Raw genomic sequence first — 21198 nt, 5'->3', positions numbered from 1 at the left:
GTTTCCTATTTTCCCAGTCTCGGATTGATTTTAAAAGATCTGTACAGCAATTCCCTGCATTTTGTCTATTGAAGCCGTATTATTAAGGCAGTTCAGAAAATATCTGCTGATTTTACCTGTTGCACAGTTCATCTGAAGCTTTCCATCTTTGTAATTGTGATGTGGCATTTCTCCTTTAGTAGCCTGAGTTGTAAGTATGGTTAAAAAAAGAAAAATAAGAAAAGAAAATAAGTCTTGCCCTTTCAAATAATAGAAACACTTATTTTCATTCACTCAGACACTCATTTCATTGAGCTGCATGAATTGTCTATGTCAAATTTGCATGTTTCCTTTTTACTGTGTAATCAACAAGGTAGGGTTGAAGGAGGGGTTCCACGAAGTGGTGCATTAAATTGTTTGTCAAGTATGGCTTTAGGTGAAGGAATAGTTGGTCCTCTCTCATGAAACCTCCGATAAACCCCCTATCAACAAACAAGTGGGAATCCTATCATCTCATTAATTATGTTAATGTCCATCGCATCCGTTTAGGAGATGCCGTCCTCTCGGATTTACAGTGCATTCGGAACATATTCAGACCCCTTCACTTTTTCCACATTTTGTTAAGTTACAGCCTTATTCTAAAATGGATTAAATAAAAATGTTTCCTCATCAATCTAAACACAATGCACCATAATGACAAAGCAAAAACAGTTTTTTTAAAACAAAAAATGCCTTATTTACATAAGTATTCAGATCCTTTGCTATGAGACTTGAAATTGAGCTCAGGTGCATCCTGTTTCCATTGATCATCCTTGAGATGTTTCTACAACTTGATTGGAGTCCACCTGTGGTAAATTCAATTGATTGGACCTGATTTGGAAAGGCACACACCTGTCTATATAAGGTCCCACAGTTGACAGTGCACGTCCGAGCAAAAACCAAGCCATGAGGTTGAAGGAATTGTATGTAGAGCTCCGAGACAGGATGGTGTCGAGGCTCAGATCTAGGGACGGGTACAAACACATTTCTGCAGCATTGAAGGTCCCCAATAACACACTGGCTTCCATCATTCTTAAATGGAAGAAGTCTGGAACCACCAAGACTCTTCCTAGAGCTGGCCTCCCGGCCGAACTGAGCAATTGGGGGAGAAGGGTCTTGGTCAGGGATGTGACCAAGAACCCGGTGGTCACTCTGACAGAGCTCCAGAGTTTTTCAGTGGAGATGGGAGAACCTTCCAGAAGGACAACCATCTCTGCAGCACTCCACCAATCAGGCCTTTATGGTAGAGTGGCCAGATGGAAGTCACTCCTCAGTAAAACGCACATGACAGCCCACATGGAGATTGCCAAAAGGCACCAAAAGGACTCAAGATTCTCTGGTCTGATGAAACCAAGATTCAACTATTTGGCCTGAAAGCCAAGCGTCACACCTGGAAAACCTGGCACCATCCTTCGGTGAAGCATAGTGGTGACAGCATCATGCTGTGGGGATGCTTTTCAGCTGAAGGGACTGAGAGACTAGTCAGGATCGAGGCAAAGATGAATGGATCAAAGTACAGAGAGATCCTTGATGAAGAGCGCTCAGGACCTCAGACTGGGGTGAAGGTTCACCTTCCAACAGGACAACGACCCTAAGCACACATCCAAGACAACACAGGAGTGACCTTGGGACAAGTTTCTGAATGTCCTTGAGTGGCCCAGCCAGAGTTCGGACTTTAACCCGATTTGAACATCACTGGAGAGACTTGAAAATAGATGTGCAGTAATGCTCCCCATCCAACCTGACAGAGCTTGAGAGGATCTACAGAGCATAATGGGAAAAACTCCCAAAATACAGGTGTGCCAGGCTTGTAGTGTCATACTCAAGAAGATTCAAGGCTGTAATCACTGCCAAAGGTGCTTGAACAAAGTACTGAGTAAAGGGTCTGAATGCAATTAGAATATATGGAAGATAAATACACAACACAGAGACAGAGGACGAGAGGACTAGAATTAACGACCAATGGAAATAGTGTTTTTTTTCTGTAATAGGTCATTAATTAGCAATGGGTTAGAGACATGGAATTTGTCTATATATTGAGCCTGAAATAGAATACTTGTTATGTGTCACGCCCTGACCTTAGAGAGCTGTTTTATTTCTCTATTTGGTTAGGTCAGGGTGTGATGTGGGGTGGGCATTCTATGTTTTGTATTTCTTTGATTTGGCCGGGTATGGTTCTCAATCAGGGAAGACGATACCTGTCTACCGTTGTCTCTGATTGGGAACCATACTGGCTGAGTCAGGTTGGAGACCTGAGCCAACTCCCCATGCTTACCGTGGCAAGCTTCGTACTGGTCAGGCACCGTGTTATGCGGTGGAGCGCACGGTGTCTCCAGTGCACGTTCACAGCCCAGTGTGCTACATCCCAGCTCCCCGCATCTGCCGGGCTAGGGTGAGCATCCAGCCAGGATGGATGGTGCCGGCTCAGTACGCCTGATCTCCAGCGCGTCTCTTCGGCCCAGGATATCCTACGCCGGCTCTGCGCACTGTGTCTCCGTCCTGTGCCAGCTCCCCTCATTTGTAGGGTGAAGATAACCACCCAGCCAGGACGGGTTGTGCAGGCTCTAAGCTCGAAACCTCCAGTGCGCCTCCACGGCCCAGTGTATCTGGTGCCTCTGCCAAGGACAAAGCCTCCTGTATGTCTCCCCAGCCTGGTGAGTCCTGTGCCTGCGCCCAGAACTATGCCTCCTGTATGTCTCCCCAGCCTGGTGAGTCCCATGCCTGTTCCCAGACCCAGGCCTCCTGTGTGTCTCTCCACTCCAGTGATGATCCATGGCAAGAAGCCTCCAGGGACGATCCATGGCACGAAGCCTCCAGTGAGGAGTCATGGCACGAAGCCTCCAATGACGGCCTCCAGTCTGGAGCCTCCAATGACGGCCTCCAGTCCAGAGCCTCCAGCGACGGCCTCCAATTCTGAACCTCCAGCGACTGTCTCCAGTCCGGAGCCTCCAGAGACGGCCTTCAGTCCGGAGCCTCCAGCGACGGTCTCCAGTCCGGAGCCCCCAGCGAGGGTGCCTAGTCTGGGGCCCGCAGCGAGGGTGCCCAGTCCGGGGTCGGCGGCGAGGGTCCCCACACCAGAGGCGCCACCAAAGCGGGGTGAGCCAGAGGTGGAGCGGGATCTACGTCCCGCACCAGAGCGGCCACCGCGGATAGATGCCCACCCGGACCCTCCCCTATAGGTTCAGGTTTTGCGGCTGGAGTCCGCACCTTTGGGGGGGGGGGGGGGGGGTGTACTGTCACGCCCTGACCTTAGAGAGCTGTTTTATTTCTCTATTTGGTTAGGTCAGGGTGCGATGTGGGGTGGGCATTCTATGTTCAATTTTCTATGTTTTGTATTTCTTAAGCTTCACGGTTGTTTTTGTATTGTTTATTGTTTTTGTCAGGTGCATCCTAATAAAAAGGAATATTTACGCTCACAACGCTACGCTTTAGTCTACTTCATTCAACGGCCGTGACAATTTGGCCATTGGCCAGAATGATTTATTTCAGCTTTTATTTCTTTCATCACATTCCCAGTGGGTCAGAAGTTTACATACACTAAATTAGCAATTGGTAGCATTGCCTTTAAATTATTTAACTTGGGTCAAATGTTTAGGGTAGCCTTCCACAAGCTTCCCACAATAAGTTGGGTGAATTGAGGCCCATTCCTCCTGACAGAGCTCGTGTAACTGAGTCAGGTTTGTAGGCCTCCTTGCTCGTACACTCTTTTTCAGATCTGCCCTCAAATGTTCTATAGGATTGAAGTCAGGGCTTTGTGATGGCCACTCGAATACCTTGACTTTTATGTCCTTAAGCCATTTTGCCACAACTTTGTAAGTATGCTTGGGGTCATTGTCCATTTGGAAGACCCACTTGCGACCACTTTAACTTCATGACTGATGTCTTGAGATGTTGCTTCAATATATCCACATCATTTTCCTGCCTCATGATGTCATCTATTTTGTGAAGTGCACCAGTCCCTCCTGCAGCAAAGCACCCCCACAACATGATGCTGCCACCCCCGTGCTTCACTGTTGGGATGGTGTTCTTCTGCTTGCAAGCCTCCACCTTTTTCCTCTGAACATAATGATGGTCATTATGGCCAAACAGTTCTATTTTTGTTTCATCAGACCAGAGGACATTTCTCCAAAAAGTACGATCTTTGTCCCCATGTGCAGTTGCAAACCGCAGTCTGGCTTTTTTTTATAGCGATTTTAGAGCAGTGGCTTCTTCCTTGCTGAGCGGCCTTTCAGGTTATGTCGATATAGGACTCGTTTTATGTACAGATGAACGTGGTACCTTCAGGCATTTGGAAATTGCTCCCAAGGATGAACCAGACTTGTGGAGGCGTACAATTATTACGCACTGAATTTGAAGGTAGGCCTTGAAATACATCCACAAGTGCAACTCCAATTAACTCAAATGATGTCAATTAGCCTATCAGAACCTTCTAAAAACATGACATAATTTTCTGAAATTTTCCAAGCTGTTTAAAGGCACAGTCAACTTAGTGTATGTAAACTTCTGACCCACTGGAATTGTGATGCAGTGAATTATAAGTGAAATAATTTGTCTATAAACAATTGTTGGAAAAATGACTTGTGTCATGCACAAAGTAGTTGTCCTAACCGACTTGCCAAAACTATAGTTTGTTAAGAAGAAATTTGTGGAGTGGTTGAAAAATGAGTTTTAATGACTCCAACCTAAGTGGATGTAAACTTCTGACTTCAACTGTAGTAACATCTGTTCAGTCCACGGTGATGAAGAAGAAAATGATGTACTACAACATGCATGTGAGGACAGGCCAGAGGAACCTGGCAGAGAACCAGGCTAATCTGCTGTAGAACAAGAGGAATCTCTTACAGCTGCCAGAGGACAGGCCAGAGGAACCTGGCAGAGAACCAGGCTAATCTGCTGTAGAACAAGAGGAATCTCTTACAGCTGCCAGAGGACAGCCCAGAGGAACCTGGCAGAGAACCAGGCCAATCTGCTGTAGAACAAGAGGAATCTCTTACAGCTGCCAGAGGACAGCCCAGAGGAACCTGGCGAGAACCTGGCCAATCTGCTGTAGAACAAGAGGAAGCTCAATTACGCACTCAGAAATGTCAGTACAACGCTATGCCTTCAAAAATAGACTTTTGATACGTTTGTCATTCATTTACAGTGGTGCTTAATATGATTGTTGTGTTGGTGTCTTGAGCAGCTGGAGTGTGAGCTGTCTGAGGAGCAGGACCTGTGCCGGAAGTCAGCCCGTACCTGGGAGAATGGACTGTCCTCGCTGAGTGAGGGCTCTGGACTGCAGTGACACCCCTGCTAATATTACCCACGACCCTGGCCTGGGATCCTCTCCAAGCTAGACGCCCTGTAGTCCATGACCTGACAAATTTAGGCCTTTCTGAGGGCAAAAGGGGGTGCAACTCAATATTAGGAAGTGTTCCTAATGTTTTGTGCACTCAGCGTACATGGATAATGGATTAGACCTCCTACAGTCTGATTTTGCATTGTTGTTTACATGTAAGCTTTCTATTGGTACGTAGATAATCAAGTGTAAAAAGTAGAGTTATTTTGCCTTGTTTAAGTATAATTTTGTATCTCGGCCTCCTTATTTTTTCCATTAAAGGTTGGAGTCGAGTACCCTTTCTCAGGTACCAGCTACCCTTCAATCTAGCCTGAGCGCAGTTCCTCATACTGGCTATCTATGTCTAAAATTATACAGAAATAGTTGAACAGACTACATAAACTGCAATATTACACCTGTCAGTAGCTCTGTTTGAGACTGATCCTTATGCTTTCTTTACTCCTAATGTTTGTGCAGTAATTACAAATGCTGGCTGGAGTATCTGTTCTATGTGTCTGATCCTGAAAGAACCAGTAAGAAAAAGGAGACATTCCAGAGGACGGCTTTAAAACAGCAGATATTTATAAGGTAATATTTAGATTGTACGCTATGCCTGTGATTGGGCCATTGTTTTAGTGCCTGTGATTGGGCCATTGTTTTAGTGCCTGTGATTGGGCCATTGTTTTAGTGCCTGTGATTGGGCCATTGTTTTAGTGCCTGTGATTGGGCTATTGTTTTAGTGCCTGTGATTGGGCCATTGTTTTAGTGCCTGTGATTGGGCCATTGTTTTAGTGCCTGTGATTGGGCCATTGTTTTAGTGCCTGTGATTGGGCCATTGTTTTAGTGCCTGTGATTGGGCCATTGTTTTAGTGCCTGTGATTGGGCCATTGTTTTAGTTCCTGTGATTGGGCCATTGTTTTAGTTCCAGAGATTGGGCCATTGTTTTAGTTCCTGAGATTGGGCCTTTGTTTTAGTTCCTGAGAATGTATCTGGTGTCTGTGTTAGGCCCTGGGCAGAGAGAGGGTTGTACTCTTTTCTAACAGCCGGAGTGTGACGGACAGGCCTAGGAGTACAAACAGTGACAGGCCAACGAAGGTACCTCCAAGCAGAGCATAGACCCTCTCCTTTTCAGACATGGTCTGTATGGTCCTATTTCATGTTTCACACAATTCAATGACTTTGTATTGCTAATGAAACCTTGAGGATATAAATCAGGATAAAACTGTAAATGTGTTAACGATATTCATTTGATTTAGAATTTGATATATCAGAGAAACATAAATGAAATGGCTCTAACTGTCCTCCTGTTTCAAGGTCAGATCATTGTTTCCAATGTGTTCCTGGGCCGCAGCATCAGTGGACCCCCTCAACTACCCTAAAGCTCATTCCGTTTACCGCAATGTGAGCCCAGAGCAGGGCCATAAGACAAATGGAGATACTGTAATTTGAAATATTACAGCTATTACTTTTCAGAACAACAATTATTTTTACTGGTGACACTACTCTCTTAATGAAAACAACCAGCAAAAGTCAACATACTACTGTTCCATCCTCCTGTTGACAAACCTGAGACTCTTATCCATATAGGTAGGCCTTGCTCCTTCAAGATCCACCATGGCTGTGACTGCAGTCTATTTGACCATGAGCTTGTCCTGCTGGAGTACCTCATCGACTTTGAGTATAACTCCTAGGTTGGAAAAAGTATACCATGTTTGTCTTTCGATGTTCCAGCAGCAGAGGCACAGAAGACCCCCCTCCCAATGATATCAACCTGGATGAGGAAATACTGAACATGGATCCCATGGTCAAACCATGGCCCAAGATGCTGAGCCTGGATGAGAAGACTTTACTCAATGTAGCCAGGGCCAACAACGTCCTCAGTCAAGTTACAGTAAGGGTTGAGGAACTACAGTTATTGGTACCATAGACACACTAGGTTTAGCATTGATATCCCGTCTGTACTGTGACGGTGCCACACTTTTCTCTTTCTTCCCTGGTCAAAGGTGTTGAATCTCCATGGCAACAGTCTGAGTAAGCTGAAGGAGATCTCTCGTCTGACCAACTAGAGGACATCTCCCACACGGTGTGTCTGATGTTTGGGGCGTTTACTGGTCAACCAACCTACATCAAACAATTCTCCATTGAGAGTCCTACATACATTATGTTCCCTGTGTTCCTTCAGCCCAACCTGGACTTGGTGGACACCAGTTACAACCACCTGCTGTTCCGAGAGGGGCTGAAAGGACTAGGGCGGCTCATGCAGCTGGACCTGCACTGGAACCAGCTGACCCGGGCCAGGGAGGAGACGGCTGTGCTCCGGAAACACGCCCCCGCACAGCTGCGACTCGACTGGGCACCCGTTACTATCCCTGGCACAGGGTAAATACTACAGCACAATACCTGCTCTAACATGAGGTTTAGAGTGCCCATGATTCGCACATTAAGACCAACCAGACACTGTGGTGATGAAAGTGATGTGTTTGTCCCAGCCTGAGGCAGTGAGGATGACTCTTCTGGGATGTCTGATGACCCTCACACACCTGGATGACGTGCTTGTGACAGAGGGTTCTTTCCAGGTGCTTCATCTGCAGTACAAGTGCAGCCTTTTTATTTAATGATGACCTCTGCACCCTGAGAAGATCACAGCCCTTAACCTTGACAGCTAGAGGCTCTCCAGGCTCATCAACCTGTGCAAACTGGTCAAACTGCGCTGGGACTCCTTCAATGACATCTCTAAAGTGGAGGGTCTGGACAACTGCCAGCATCTAGAGGAGCTGTCTCTCAACGATAGCTTCATCTCTAGGCTAGGCGGTCAGTTATCTCATTGGCCCCCACAAAAATGAGAGCGAAATAATTCACAAAAGAGAAAATGTGTTAATGACAAGGGAATCATGTCCATCATAGATGAATGTGGTTTCCCCACCCTATCCTTGTCCTGTCAGGTGTGTCCAAGCTGTCCTATCTGGATGGCACTGGATGGCACCATCCTGGACTGGCTGTCCAACCCACACTTCCTGTGTGTGGAGAACAACTGCATTGGCTCCCTGTATGTGGTACAGAGGGCCCGCTCCCTCTTCAAGCTGTACATCGGCAACATCATCATCATAACACGAGACATCTACCACCTGAAAATGAGCAGAGCCTCACACAGCCAAGCATGATATCATGTTTGTATATTCTGGTTCTAGTATTAGTATTAGTATTTCGAGACCAACGTTTATTTATTTTTTCTTTGTTTTTTCTAGGCTTTGGGATACTTAATCATTCTGGATCTGTACAGGAATCCTTCAGTGGAGAAACGAAAACTATGGGAAATATGTGGTGTTCCACTTCCCCTCTCTAAAGGCACTGGATGGGACTGCAGTGGTATGTTTACATCATAATCAAAACAGTTCTGAATCTGTTTGTTGAATTGAGAGAAACAGAAGTGATGATGTCATTGAGATCTATAGAAAATGGCGGCTTGTGAGATTGCCAAGGATGTGTTTGGTGGATGCCTGACCCCTGACATGGTGGCGGAGAAACTGGGACACTAACTATTCTGACATCGCCGATCTCAACCTGCAATCCTGTGCAATCAGGTTACTTACCATACTGTACTGGGTAGTACTACATCACAGTATTTGTCACCTTTAGAAGAGAGATTAAAACAGAGTGCGTGTGTATAAAGTGTTCCCTCTCTCCCCAGGATGTTGGATCTGACCCCAGAAGACCTGTTCTACAACCTGCACAGTGTCAACCTAGAGCACAACAACCTCACCTCCTTCAGTGTGCGTGTCTGCCTGACCAACATCAAGGTGTACCAGCCGGCCAGACTAACCAATGTGGTGTTTTGCTTCCTCCCACAAGCTTGTCTGACTCTTCTATCTATGATATTTGTCAAATATTTTGATTCTCACTTTGTCAGTTGCACAGTTGGGTTAAACAATTAACAATAACGTTTTTCTTCCTTTCTTCCATGTAGGCACTGTGTTTAAACAATAACCACAGAGTCCATCCTGCCAAGGCAGAAGGCCCAGGCTCACCTGACTAACAGACAGATTCTCTCCCACAAGGTGAATTCCATTGGTTATGGCTAGCAGGGCTCCTCAAAGGCAGTAGGTACCAGCACTACAGATGAAAGTCTATTATTTGAACATAACATTTAAATGTATTCCCTTTTAAACACAGTTTGTGATCTGGAAATGAACAATTCATGAAAAGCTTTAACCATTTATGTTTTCTCAGTACAGTGGCGACCCATCATTTAAGGGTTTGCTACAAAAACGAAAAAGATTTAACCTGTTTTGCATGTTATTTTGACATTAATACATGTCACATATCAGTTTGCAAACAATGTAAAAAAAAAAAAAAAAACATGAATAAAGCCGCATACAAACTTGGTCTCTTTTTTTGCTTTCTTGAGCAAGGCAGCTCCAAAATGCAGGTGTTTCTGTGCAGTGCAAAATGCAGTGCATTCTGTGGTGGTGGGGCAGCCAGCAGAAAATACAGAGCGTAGGGGTTGGTAATGTTCTCTAGATGTGCCGTGATTGGCTCGGTGTTCTGTCACTCATTAAAAGTGTCCATCCAAGAAGATTCAAGGTTATTGGCCACAGATAAAATTATATCAAGTTATTTCTACCGTAGCTTTGATTGGACTGATCATATCAACATCATACTTTCAAAATCTTAGCTAGCAAGCTAGCAGTCATCATTATTTATCAAGTCGACAATCTACTGGCAAATCCTTTTCAATCCTTGTCACATGACGAGAAATAATGAAGAGAAATTATAGATAAACATATCGGTGGACATAAACATTACACAACAAGCTGGAAATCGCAAATTTAACAATGAGTGGTTTGGAAGGAATCAGTGGCTAACTGCAAGCATTGCAAAGCAATCACTAGCCTGCTATTCAGTGAAGTGGGTGTGTGGTCCAAGTCTGGGTTTAAGGGTCTTTTTTCCAAGCTTAAAAGGATAAACATTCAACATTGGCCATGCTGTCAATCCAGCATGACTTCTGCCACACTCAAAACAACAGGAAACTCAGATAAGGGGAAACTGACTTCAGTGAGTTCAAGACAACTGGGAACTCAGAATAAAACAAGCTCCAACTGGGGAAAATACATTTTGAATACTTATCCAACTCGGAATTGCAAGTTGGGAACTAATGCCTCTTTCTAGAGCTCTGACCCGAAGATCACTGATGTCATCATGATTCGACCTTGTTTTTTTCCGTGTTCCCAGTTGTCTGAAAGAACCATAAATCCAGAGAATGACAGACTTTGACGACAAAATCTGCCCACGAAGGACCGCCACGCCACCTTCTTGTTCCTGTGAGCACAGCACAACAAGGTGAGTCCAAAACTGTATTGTATGCAGCTGCGCAAATTATGCAATATGCAAGGGAGATATGTATACTGTAGCTAAGAAAGTAATACTAAGTGTATGTTGTGTGGTAAGCTGTTAGTAGCCCATGCTCCTCACCCTAATAATTTGGTCCCTTTTCCCCTCACAATTTAGCCTACTGTTCTGACTTGGTGGTGCACATGTAGCCTATAGCCTCTTTCAGAGAAATGTAATCATTGAATATTGTAAAAGCTTTCATTGTCTGCTTGTATGCCCCCTTTATTTATCCTACGGTTCTGACTTGGTGTGCAGGGAGAATACTGTAAGAACGGCCCATGTTCTGAATTCTGTCACTGTACATTTCAAAAGTGCTGGACAAATACTTATATTGACTACGTCCGTCCTAACCTACTCATTAATGTCTTAATCGAAATTACGGATTGCCTCTTATAAGCTTGTCGTCCCCTGAAGCCATTATCTCAATTGTCAGTAAAAAATACATTTGTTTAAGAAAATCAGCCATATCAACTATGTTATTTTAAAAGGAAGTAAATGAGGCTGAATGAACTGTTTCGCTGTCAGACAAGGCTCCATTGATAGCCAGGTGTTGCAGTGGTAAGGTGATGGGACTGCTGTTGGGACAGCTTTATGTATGCCCTAACAGTTTGTGGGCACAGTTTGTCACCGTTATAGTGAAATTAATGTATTGTTTAGTGTTGTGTTGTGGCTTTGCTGGCATACATCTAAAACATTTTTGGAGGAGTTTGGCCGACCCAAGATTTACATGGTAAAATTGCCACTGTCTCATGGTTGGTATAGGACTTATTTATTTTCTCTGTTGTAAATATAGTATTTTCTACTTTCAGACACTTGGGGGCAGCACTAACCTGTTGCACTGACAAAGCTCATGCTTCTGCTAGCTGTTTTCAGAAAAGCACAAATCTCCCCTTTCACTGGTACTATTGAAAAAGACAAGAGGAGAGTTTACACAAAGTAAACAGCACATAAAAGAGGTTTCAATTGGGAAGGGGGTTGGGGGGTCAGGCTTTTGTGTGTTCTGCCTGTGCTGTGATTGCCTTGAGTTGCTGTGCACCTGTGAGGTCTGGCCTTCTAAATGGGGCAGTGGTGCATTTAGTTAGAGGCAGCTAACTCTGAGTGCCCACTCTGTCCCTCTCTTTCAGGGAAGTGGACCCTGCGGACAGCCTGGAGCCACTGATGGGCAGCCTGGAGGTGCTGCATTTGAGCCACAATGGCATCTCCAATTATTGCCAATCTGCAGCTCAGCAGGCTCACCAATCTCAAAGCACTCTTCCTCCAAGGTACAGTAACAACTTCCTTCAGGTTTTAAAGCCCATGAAATGTACAGCTCAGTCAACGGAGAGGCTTTCTCAGCCCTGTCCAGGTGGGAGATGAGGCAACAAGAATAGAAACTAAATGGGCATGCCGATGGGTCACAGAAACACAGTACCTTTTTCTGTCTGCCATTGTTTGCATTTGATTCTTTTTTTTCTTCAGTTGGGTGACTGTCTGACCCTAATCCCACCCTGGGTTGTTTTATGAACCTGTTGAGACATATTTATACAGACCACACTCACCTTCCAGATCCACAGACACAGTAACTGAATGGGGTGGCAGGTAGCCTTGTGGTTAGAGCGTTGGACTAGTAACCGAAAGGTTGCAATATCAAAACCCTGAGCTGACAAGGTAAAAATCTGTCGTTCTGCACCTGAACAGGCAGTTAACCCACTTTTCCTAGGCTGTCATTGAAAATAAGAATTTGTTCTTAACTGACTTGCCTAGTTAAATAAAGGTAAAATAAAAAATTTAATTGCAGAGTTTATGAAATTCAGTGTTGTAATTTGCAATGATGCCAGGCAAATCATATGGGTAAGAGGGGTAGCTGTAGTCATGTAATTACCTACTGATTTCATATCCCACCATCTCCTTTCAGGTAATGAGATCAGACAGGTGGAGGGCTGGGAGGGGCTGCACTAGTTGCGGGAGCTGGTCTTGGACCCGAACCGGATCAAGATCCTTTTTTGGTCAGGCTGTCCTGCTGGAGCTGCACCTGGTAGAGAACCGCCTCCGGGAGTTCAACCACCCGTTACCAAAATGAGGAGGCTGTTCCTGGGCATGAACAAACTACAGGTACCCCTCCTTCAGCAGCCCTTTCTGGCAACACTGAGCCATTCCTTTGCACTCATACACGGAGTATACCAAACATTAGGAACACCTTCCTAATATTGAGTTGCAGAGGGATGCTGGCCCATGTTGACTCCAATGCTTCCCACAGTTGTGTCTGTGTTTGCTGGATGTCCTTTGGGTGGTGGACCATTCTTGATACCTGATAACTGTTTAGTGTGAAAACCTTAGCAGCGTTGCTGTTCTTGACACAAACCCGTGTGCCTGGTACCTACTACCATACCATGTTTAAAGGCACTTAAATCTTTTGTCTTTCCCATTTACCCTCTGAATGGCACGCATGCACAATCCATGTCTCAAGGATTAAAAACAAGTGACATCCATAAGGGATCATAGCGTTCACCTGGATTCACCTGGTCAGTCTATGTCATGGAAAGAGCAGGTGTTCTTAATGTTTTGTATACTTAGTGTTACTGCAATGAGGAATTAATTCACAGTGCGTAAATGTCCACTAAGTTCAGTCTGTACTGCAGTTATTGAATTATGGTGATGCACTCATCATGTTTAAAGTACATTTGGCATCTAAACTGTTTTATTTTGATCTGCAGTGTTTGCAAACTAAGGGGTGAAAATATAGTGCCATAATTATAGATCGTTACCACCCTACTGTGGCGTGTGTGGGGTAGCTAGTATTAAGGAGAATCGACATTGATTGAAGGTCAGAGTTATGAGGAACAATCAAGCCAACGTGTAATCAGGGTCTCAGCCTACATCTCATTCTCACCCCAGGCGGGTGATTTGCACTTTGTCGCTCATTTTTTTCCACTTCCCTTTTTCTTTCTTAATCTTTTCCTGTTTTCAATTAAGACATGAAAATGCAGCAATCAAACCCAACACACCACCCTTCACAATGGGGGTCTGTGTGAGTCACATCAGGGCTCAGTCACGAACCGTGGGGGAGAGAGACGCCCCCGCTTCCCTTTTGCGTGCCCAAACTCTCATGAGATTAATGAGAGATCCTATGTGTAATCTCTCCCATCAGCTGCCTCTCTCATAGCTCCAAAATGATGATGAGGTTTGGCCCTAATGGATATATCTCCATGGTTATTGCACAACATGCTAACACAAATGTGGGGTGGAAATGTATTCAGTGAATTGTTTTACCCCCTTGACAGAATGAAAATGGTCAAATGATCCCCCTTATGGGTCTCCTTCACCTGTAGTTCAGTATGTGTTCATTTTGACTGGAAAGCCCCTGAGATCTGTGGGCATTGGAAATCCACGAGACCAAACCTGTGTACTGAGACACACACACACACACACACACACACACACACACACACACACACACACACACACAACCTCATTTACATCCACACACAAATTCTCACACGCAAGCTCACAGATTCACTTTCACCAAAACACACACTCAATGCAACTCTGTAGTTCTAAATTAAGCGATTACATGATGTGCCGTCTGCTGTGCCTCAAACTGGCCAGCATCAGAGACAAATCCGCTGACCAAATGGTAGAGCCGTTATCAGACACTATTGGCCTGGGTTCAGCACCCATCTGAAGCCCATGGATCAGTGCAGAGTGCTTGCCATCTATGGAGGCCTGCTCAGCTGTGCCAGCTTGTTTACCCCACAGCCCCCATCCCCCTGTCCTGTCCCTTCCCCCAGGGAGCTTAATCCTGCTAGGGTGGAGCGCCAACAGCCGCTCCAGAAACAATACCTCCTGCTGTCAGCAGCATGAGATCACTGCTGCACCCATGTGCCCTGGCAAGACCATCTCTCCTCTCCTCTCCTCTCCTTCCCTCAGCCATCCCTCCGGCGGGGACAGACAAGGCTCTGACCGGAGAGGATGGCTTTGTCCCCTGGCCAAGGGGGAGCAGAGGGTACCATCAGCTGGACCAGGGAGAAGGGGAGGGCGGCTATCAGCTGGAACATTGGAGATGATAGAAGTGTGGTCTCTGAGGGTGGTGAATTCAGAGAACTGTGTTGGACTCACAAACAGCCCCATGCCAGTTTAGTCCTCTCAGGACAGCCTTGCAGCCTTCACTCGAAGTTCCTACATGAGCAAATACTTTCTGTTGTCCCAGGGGGCAAGGCAAACCCTCCATAGGCCGGTGGTGGTATAACACCTCTCCAGGATGAAGGATCTGGATGAAGTGATGGTCACCCTGGAGGAGAGGACCAGGGCTGAGCTACTCTGCACAGAGGCCCAGGTGAGAGCGTATTGACCGAGAAATATACAGACAGAGTTATGGTACTGCCTTTGTGTATCACTTGCTTGGTAAGAGCTTTTTCTTATCTGCAGTGGTCTGCAGTAGAAGATACAGTTATCTCCATGTCCTTTATGAGACTGACCTAAAAAGCCACAAAGGTCTAATTTCTCTAAAAGGCCAAATAACAGGCCATATCATGTCAACTGCAATGCAACTTGAAATCAAACAGCGGACAGAAAAACAACAACAAGACAGCAACTACCAAAAACAAGGATCAAACTCCCAGTCAGTCTCCCTGATTTGATCTGCACATAATGAGAGATTGGGGCAGTAATGCTCCTCCAGCGCCGAATTAAAAGCAGCCTAAGCCATCTCAGTTCATCCTGCTGATTAGATGATGCCACGGCCGATAATGCACCAATGGATTTGCCCCTTATTAGCTGGGTCAACCCGGCCCCCTGTACTCGTTACCAGAGGATGTAGGAACGAGAGAGAGAGAGGGGGATCCTGGGCTTTCTCATTAAACATAAACAAAACCCTCTCCTCTCTCTTGACCCCCAGCCCTCTCGTTTCAGGCTTATTTCTGCTCTTACCCAGCTCTTGCTTTTGATTTCATTCAACCGTTGTAATTATTATTGAATGATCATTATCATTCTCGTATTAGATGCTTAAACACGATGAAAGACAGCAGAAATGTAGTCATCCATACTGTAACGTGAGTGTGGGTATAGCAGAGACTAGCGGGTGCAGTGAGGCAGGAAGCGCAGGTAGGAGGCAGTGCAGGACTCATTAGGGAGGTCAGAGAGACTTGAAACAGTGTTGCTGAAGTGTCCCCATGTGCACTTAATATGGAAACCCAATAATATCACCTGTAAATTTGTGTATACAGTATCTCCTCTCTTGTGGTATTCACTGTCCGTCCCTCTCTCCCCACAAATTCCCATTCCCATTGCTGTGCTGCCCCTCATGTCCTAGGCTGCCACTCGGTGTGGCATCAGTCTGAGTAGAGCACTGCAACACTTCCTGGGTAATGAGATCCTGATACCAATATTCCCTAAAAAAAAATCCGGCACTGAGCAAATTTCAGGTCTGTTGAGCGCAAACTTGAATATTGGGAAACTTCTGTGCAACTTCTACCGCGCGTTTACTCTGAACACTGAGGCTTTACCTGTACCAAGTAGGCTACTGTGGCTATTTGATCAGGATGTAGGCCTACCATCAAAAACAATGGAGAAAAGCCTCCGGAGTAGCGCAAGGGTCTAAGGCACAGCGGTCTAAGGCACTCCATTGCAGTGCCTGAGGCGTCACGACAGACCCAGGTTCGATCCCAGGCTGTGTCACAGCCGGCCGTGACTGGGAGACCTATGAGGCGACCTTCGCCTCTCCCGAGTCCGTAGGGAGAAAAAGGGTAAAAGAACCCCAAAAACTATGGAGAAAAATGTGTCACATAACATTTTAACATAGAAATAGCTGTTCTTTTATTCAGTCTACAGTAGCAGCAAATGTGTTGTGTTTTGTTCAATGTAGGCCTACATTCAATGAGACTTTTGAAAAAAAACATGCAGGGGTTGACATTAACCTGTTTATCCACTTGTCCAAGGAGGTGACTGAAGTGTTTTTTGATGCAAGAAACCACTTTAAAAAATACAATTTATAAAATACAACACTGCCCCTTTAAGACAGGAAAAAAAAGCTCTTTACCTGACTTGTTTTTCAAAGATGGTTTGAAATCCATACGTTTTGTGCTCTTGTAGGAAGCAACCACTCCCCCATTGCTGACTAGAAATGAGCTATAACTGGGCTAATAACTCACTTACTAACAAATAATATTAACAAATGTACACACCTGGCTACATGCAGCTCTTGCTTTGATCTCAAAACAAACACATCTACTCATGACCACTCATGCTGTAAACATAGTCCAGTTCAGATTGAACGGCACAGATCCAAATATGGATGGCCTATTTGCATATAGGGATACTGCAGCTCCGATTGGTTATGGTGCACCGGTCTGTGTAGAGTATGGGCCTGAGTCGTGCCTGTCAATGCAATAGAATCCTACTCCAATGCGCTCTGCCTACAAGAAAATCTATTGCATAGTTAATTTTGTTTTGGTATGTTGCATTGAAAATGGCTATTGCGTTGATTCAAAGAGAACCGCACACTCTAGGAGCTCAGATGCAAAAATGTAATATCCAACGTTTCGACAGCCAAGCTGTCTTCATCAGGGTATCAGGGTTTCACCTTGGCTGTCGAAACGTTGGATATTACATTTTTGCATCTGAGCTCCTAGTGTGCGGCTCTCTTTTATTTTCAAGTTTTCTACTCTGCTAGCCAGCACCTCGCCTATATAGGTGTGCGTTTCTTTTTCTTCTCTATTGCATTGATTCAACCACAATTCACACAGTAAAGGGAAATGTTGATAGTGTTAACTAACTGGGAAAACTAGAAAGTTGAGTGAAGTTCAACCTCGTGCTTCCCTGCGTGGGCTGATATTTCTTCTGCACAGCAGTCCCGGGGGAGCTGCGCGCCCGCACACTGCACAGTTTAGAGGGAACATTGCCTGCAACCTGGACTAAGCACTGCCCCACGACACGCCCAAACTTTAGTTAGCACTCCTTGTCATCTGTCACGCACAGTACATCTGCACAGTGCATCATGATATCAATACTATTGAAATACCAACATTCTAAAATACAGGTGTCTTGTAATGCGGAACACTGATGTTTCATTCACCTCCATGATGGGCAGAGGTGTGATGTTAACAACTGATTACTTTTATGTAGGTTAGCCAACACAGAGATCATTCTCACTCTCTCTCTTTGCTCATACTGTGGGACTCATTAGGCTCGGTTCTCCAGTCATTAGGGTTTGACACTCTCATCCTGTCAGATTCAACACTTAAATTCACACAACTGTGTTAATTCCCATCTCAGATGAGAAACAAAAGCACAGCAGCACTGCCAACCACGCCCGCATTGCCCAGGCAGTGAGGACCTTCAGGCAGATCAGAAGAATGGCAATCACCCTGCCAACCACCTGCTCCTGCTGAACGAGTACAGGGCCCTTATCACCTACCCCAACCAATAGGACAGTAGGTAGTTAAATAATCTAAACTCAAGCTTTTGTGTTGAGGCACTAACTGTTACAAAAGCTACTACCTCCCTCTATTGCAGGTTGATCCACTTAATCTTGTGCATGCTGATAGATAGTCATGCTTGCTAATGTGATTACTCTTTGCGATAATGTGATATTATTATATTTTACATGTCAGAGGATACACTACAAAACCTTACCTGTGTGTGTGCATGCTATTCTTTTACATATTCCAGAGCGGTGGTGCTCCTAAACCCGCAATCTAAGCCCCCAGTACAGCAATGGGATGCTCCTGATGCTCCTGTGTGTGCAATTGCACTGACAGAGAAGTGGTGAGAATGTTGTTCAACTCAAATCAGCTGAACGTCTGCTCTATAGACTGTATATAACTCAACTGCAGATTACGTCCTTTACTTTGTTTGTTTAGAATTTATACATGTGTTTCTTTTTGTGACACAAAATGTGACGCAAACTGCTGTGTGGTTTGTCGAAACATATGTCTATATATATTTTTCAAGTAAGGTATTTTTTGGGGGGACCAACGCATTCAGGACCAATGAACTGATGATACTTGAATATAGCTGAGTACAGTACCCCTATGTTAGGTGAGTGTGGCATGAACAACTGCCTCTTTCTATACACAACTCTTATTCTCCAACCAGTCACCACTGTAATCTACTTAATACTGTGAGGTTTGAAGTCACGTCCATCATACTCCTTTCCTCGCCTCCAAAACTGGAAAAAATTGGAAAAACACCCACAGATGCAAGGGCGTGTGAGGCTGGCATGTTGTGTTCATCGGGTCAAATGGATCCCCAACAAGTGGATAATCCAGCATTAGCACACCTCTCTGTGGACAATAATCTGCAGTCACTCAGATGGAGCCATAACCTTGAATGAGGTCCAAATGGATTGCAGAGATCTGTCAGTTTCAGCATGTTAGCCTCTTTTTAAAGGCCCAGTCTGGTTTTCCCTCTAATATGCGTCTCTCCTGGACTGTTACTGCAAATAAACCAGTGATCTCTTACAGTTGGCCCTTTGGTTGATGTGCAAACTGATTTACTTGCCATTATTGCCGTATTCATGTTACTCTTGCTCAGTACTATAACTTTTATCAGAAACAAGACTTGTCCTCTGATAAGTACCGTATTTAAACAAATTGTTCACTCAAATGACAAAATAACATATTGGTTTCCAAACCCTGTAAGCAAGGGGTATCACACTCATTCCACGGAGGGCTGAGAGTCTACAGGTATTTGGTTTTTCCTTTCAATTATGACCTAGACAACCAGTTGAGTCGAGTTCCTTACTTATTAGTGACCTTAATTCAACAATCATGTACAAGGGTGGAGCGAAAACCCGCAGACACTCGGCCCTCTGTGGAATGAGTTTGACACGTGCTGTCAGCAGTCTATGGCAAGGTATGACAGCAATCCATGTTTTGGTTTAGTTTCCCTGGCACTGTTTCCACATGCATTTCCACATTTGTGGCACAAATCCCATTCAAGACATAGATGTTACCGATATTAGCATTTTTTGTGCATCGTGTCCAAATCATCCGAAAGTATCTCAAATTAATTGAATCTTAACAAAGTCACTTATCGACGATTTGGACATGATGCACAAAAATGCTAATATTGGATTTGTGCCATAAATGCTAAAACCAAAGGATGGATTGCTGTCATACCCTGTCATAGACTGCTCACAGGGTTAGGAAACCAATGTCCTTTTGAACTATCCTGTTAAGCACTGAAACTTCCCTGAGGGAAATAAAATGTACTCTGGGTGTAACAAGCACATGTATGCCCTATTTGTGCCCCCAGCTAATGATAAACACCACCATGAAGCAAGTGTTAGTTTCCCACACATAGTGACACCATTGTGACCACTAGGTGTCCCTAGTGTTCCATCCTCCCTGCCCTCAGACCACTGTCAGTCAGTCCACTATAAATTCAATTCCACCGAGTAACACTTTGATTCAAGGCCAGGTTGAGTAAATATTCAGTAATGCCCTAGGTTATGCTTACAGCTAACGTGACCTGTTCAAAACGTATGGAACAACAACCAGTTCCTGCAAGAGTGAAATGCTCTCTACCCAAAAGAGCTCCTCTAATGCATGTACTTAACTTCACTTAATTTGTGTTAACTCCCAGCATTAAGCAGGGCTAATGACTGAGTGTGTAAGTGCACTGTCATTACCTTGCTTTGCTTGACATCAAATGGCAGCTGATGGGCCCTCACTGAAAAGCACAGTAATGCACAGATTTGGTGCTTGATGCGAGTTGTCTAATGCATTAGATATGCCAATGGATAAGTGCACATGACTCATTTAAGTACAGTATGTGTGGATATGTGATATGTGTAAATGTTTGTATGTACAGTATGTACATAGGTCTAGATACGCACTAAGTAAGTCCTACCGGTTTGTCCCTTGGATATATCTGTCCGTATTTTTTGCATAAAAATTACATTAGCATAAAGATTGTGAATAATGCATTAGTCTTGGGTGAGCCCAGATGCACTTGGCCGTCACCCCCCCTCCTATCTCCTCTCTCCCTCTGTGCTCCTCTCTCGTCTCCTACCCTCTCTCCCCTCTCTTTCTCTCTCTCTCTGGAGCACATGGTTCATAGCTGGTTTAATGGGATGGAATGTGACAGGTTATGTTTTCATCTGCCTGATATGGAGCCTGGGAGGGGGGAGTGGTAGGGAAGAATGAGTGTGAGTCTCTGCAACCATAGTATAGCTTCATCATTAGACATGTTTGCACTTGTCGAGAATTATGCTTTATACCCCGCACAGATGCTACACACACACACACACACACACACACACACACACTAACACTAACACTCTCTCTCTACATGGGGCCATTACTGCTGGTCCACTGACTCTCTACATTTTGCTGTCTGTGCATTCAGAGTACCATTAGCCAAAGACTCTGTGAATAATTGCTGAATGAACCATATTTTCAGTGCTATCTACTCAGTTTCCAGTGCAGGGGGTTGGGGGTTGTGTAGGAAGTGAAAGGGTTGAGCAGGTTAATGGATGTTTTAAGCCAAATCACCAA

The 21198-nt window shown here is 44.8% G+C and overlaps 1 pseudogene; it reads left to right on the top strand.

Moving 5' to 3' along the window:
- Positions 1-4668: 4668 nt before the first annotated feature.
- Positions 4669-14840, top strand: LOC110498350 (annotated as a pseudogene).
- The last annotated feature ends 6358 nt before the right edge of the window (positions 14841-21198 follow it).

This window comes from Oncorhynchus mykiss, chromosome 19 (genome assembly GCF_013265735.2).
Source record: "Oncorhynchus mykiss isolate Arlee chromosome 19, USDA_OmykA_1.1, whole genome shotgun sequence".
NCBI classification, from domain to species: domain Eukaryota; kingdom Metazoa; phylum Chordata; class Actinopteri; order Salmoniformes; family Salmonidae; genus Oncorhynchus; species Oncorhynchus mykiss.
The sequence above is the reverse complement of the archived record's forward strand: the minus strand, read 5'-3'. Positions and strand labels throughout refer to the sequence as shown.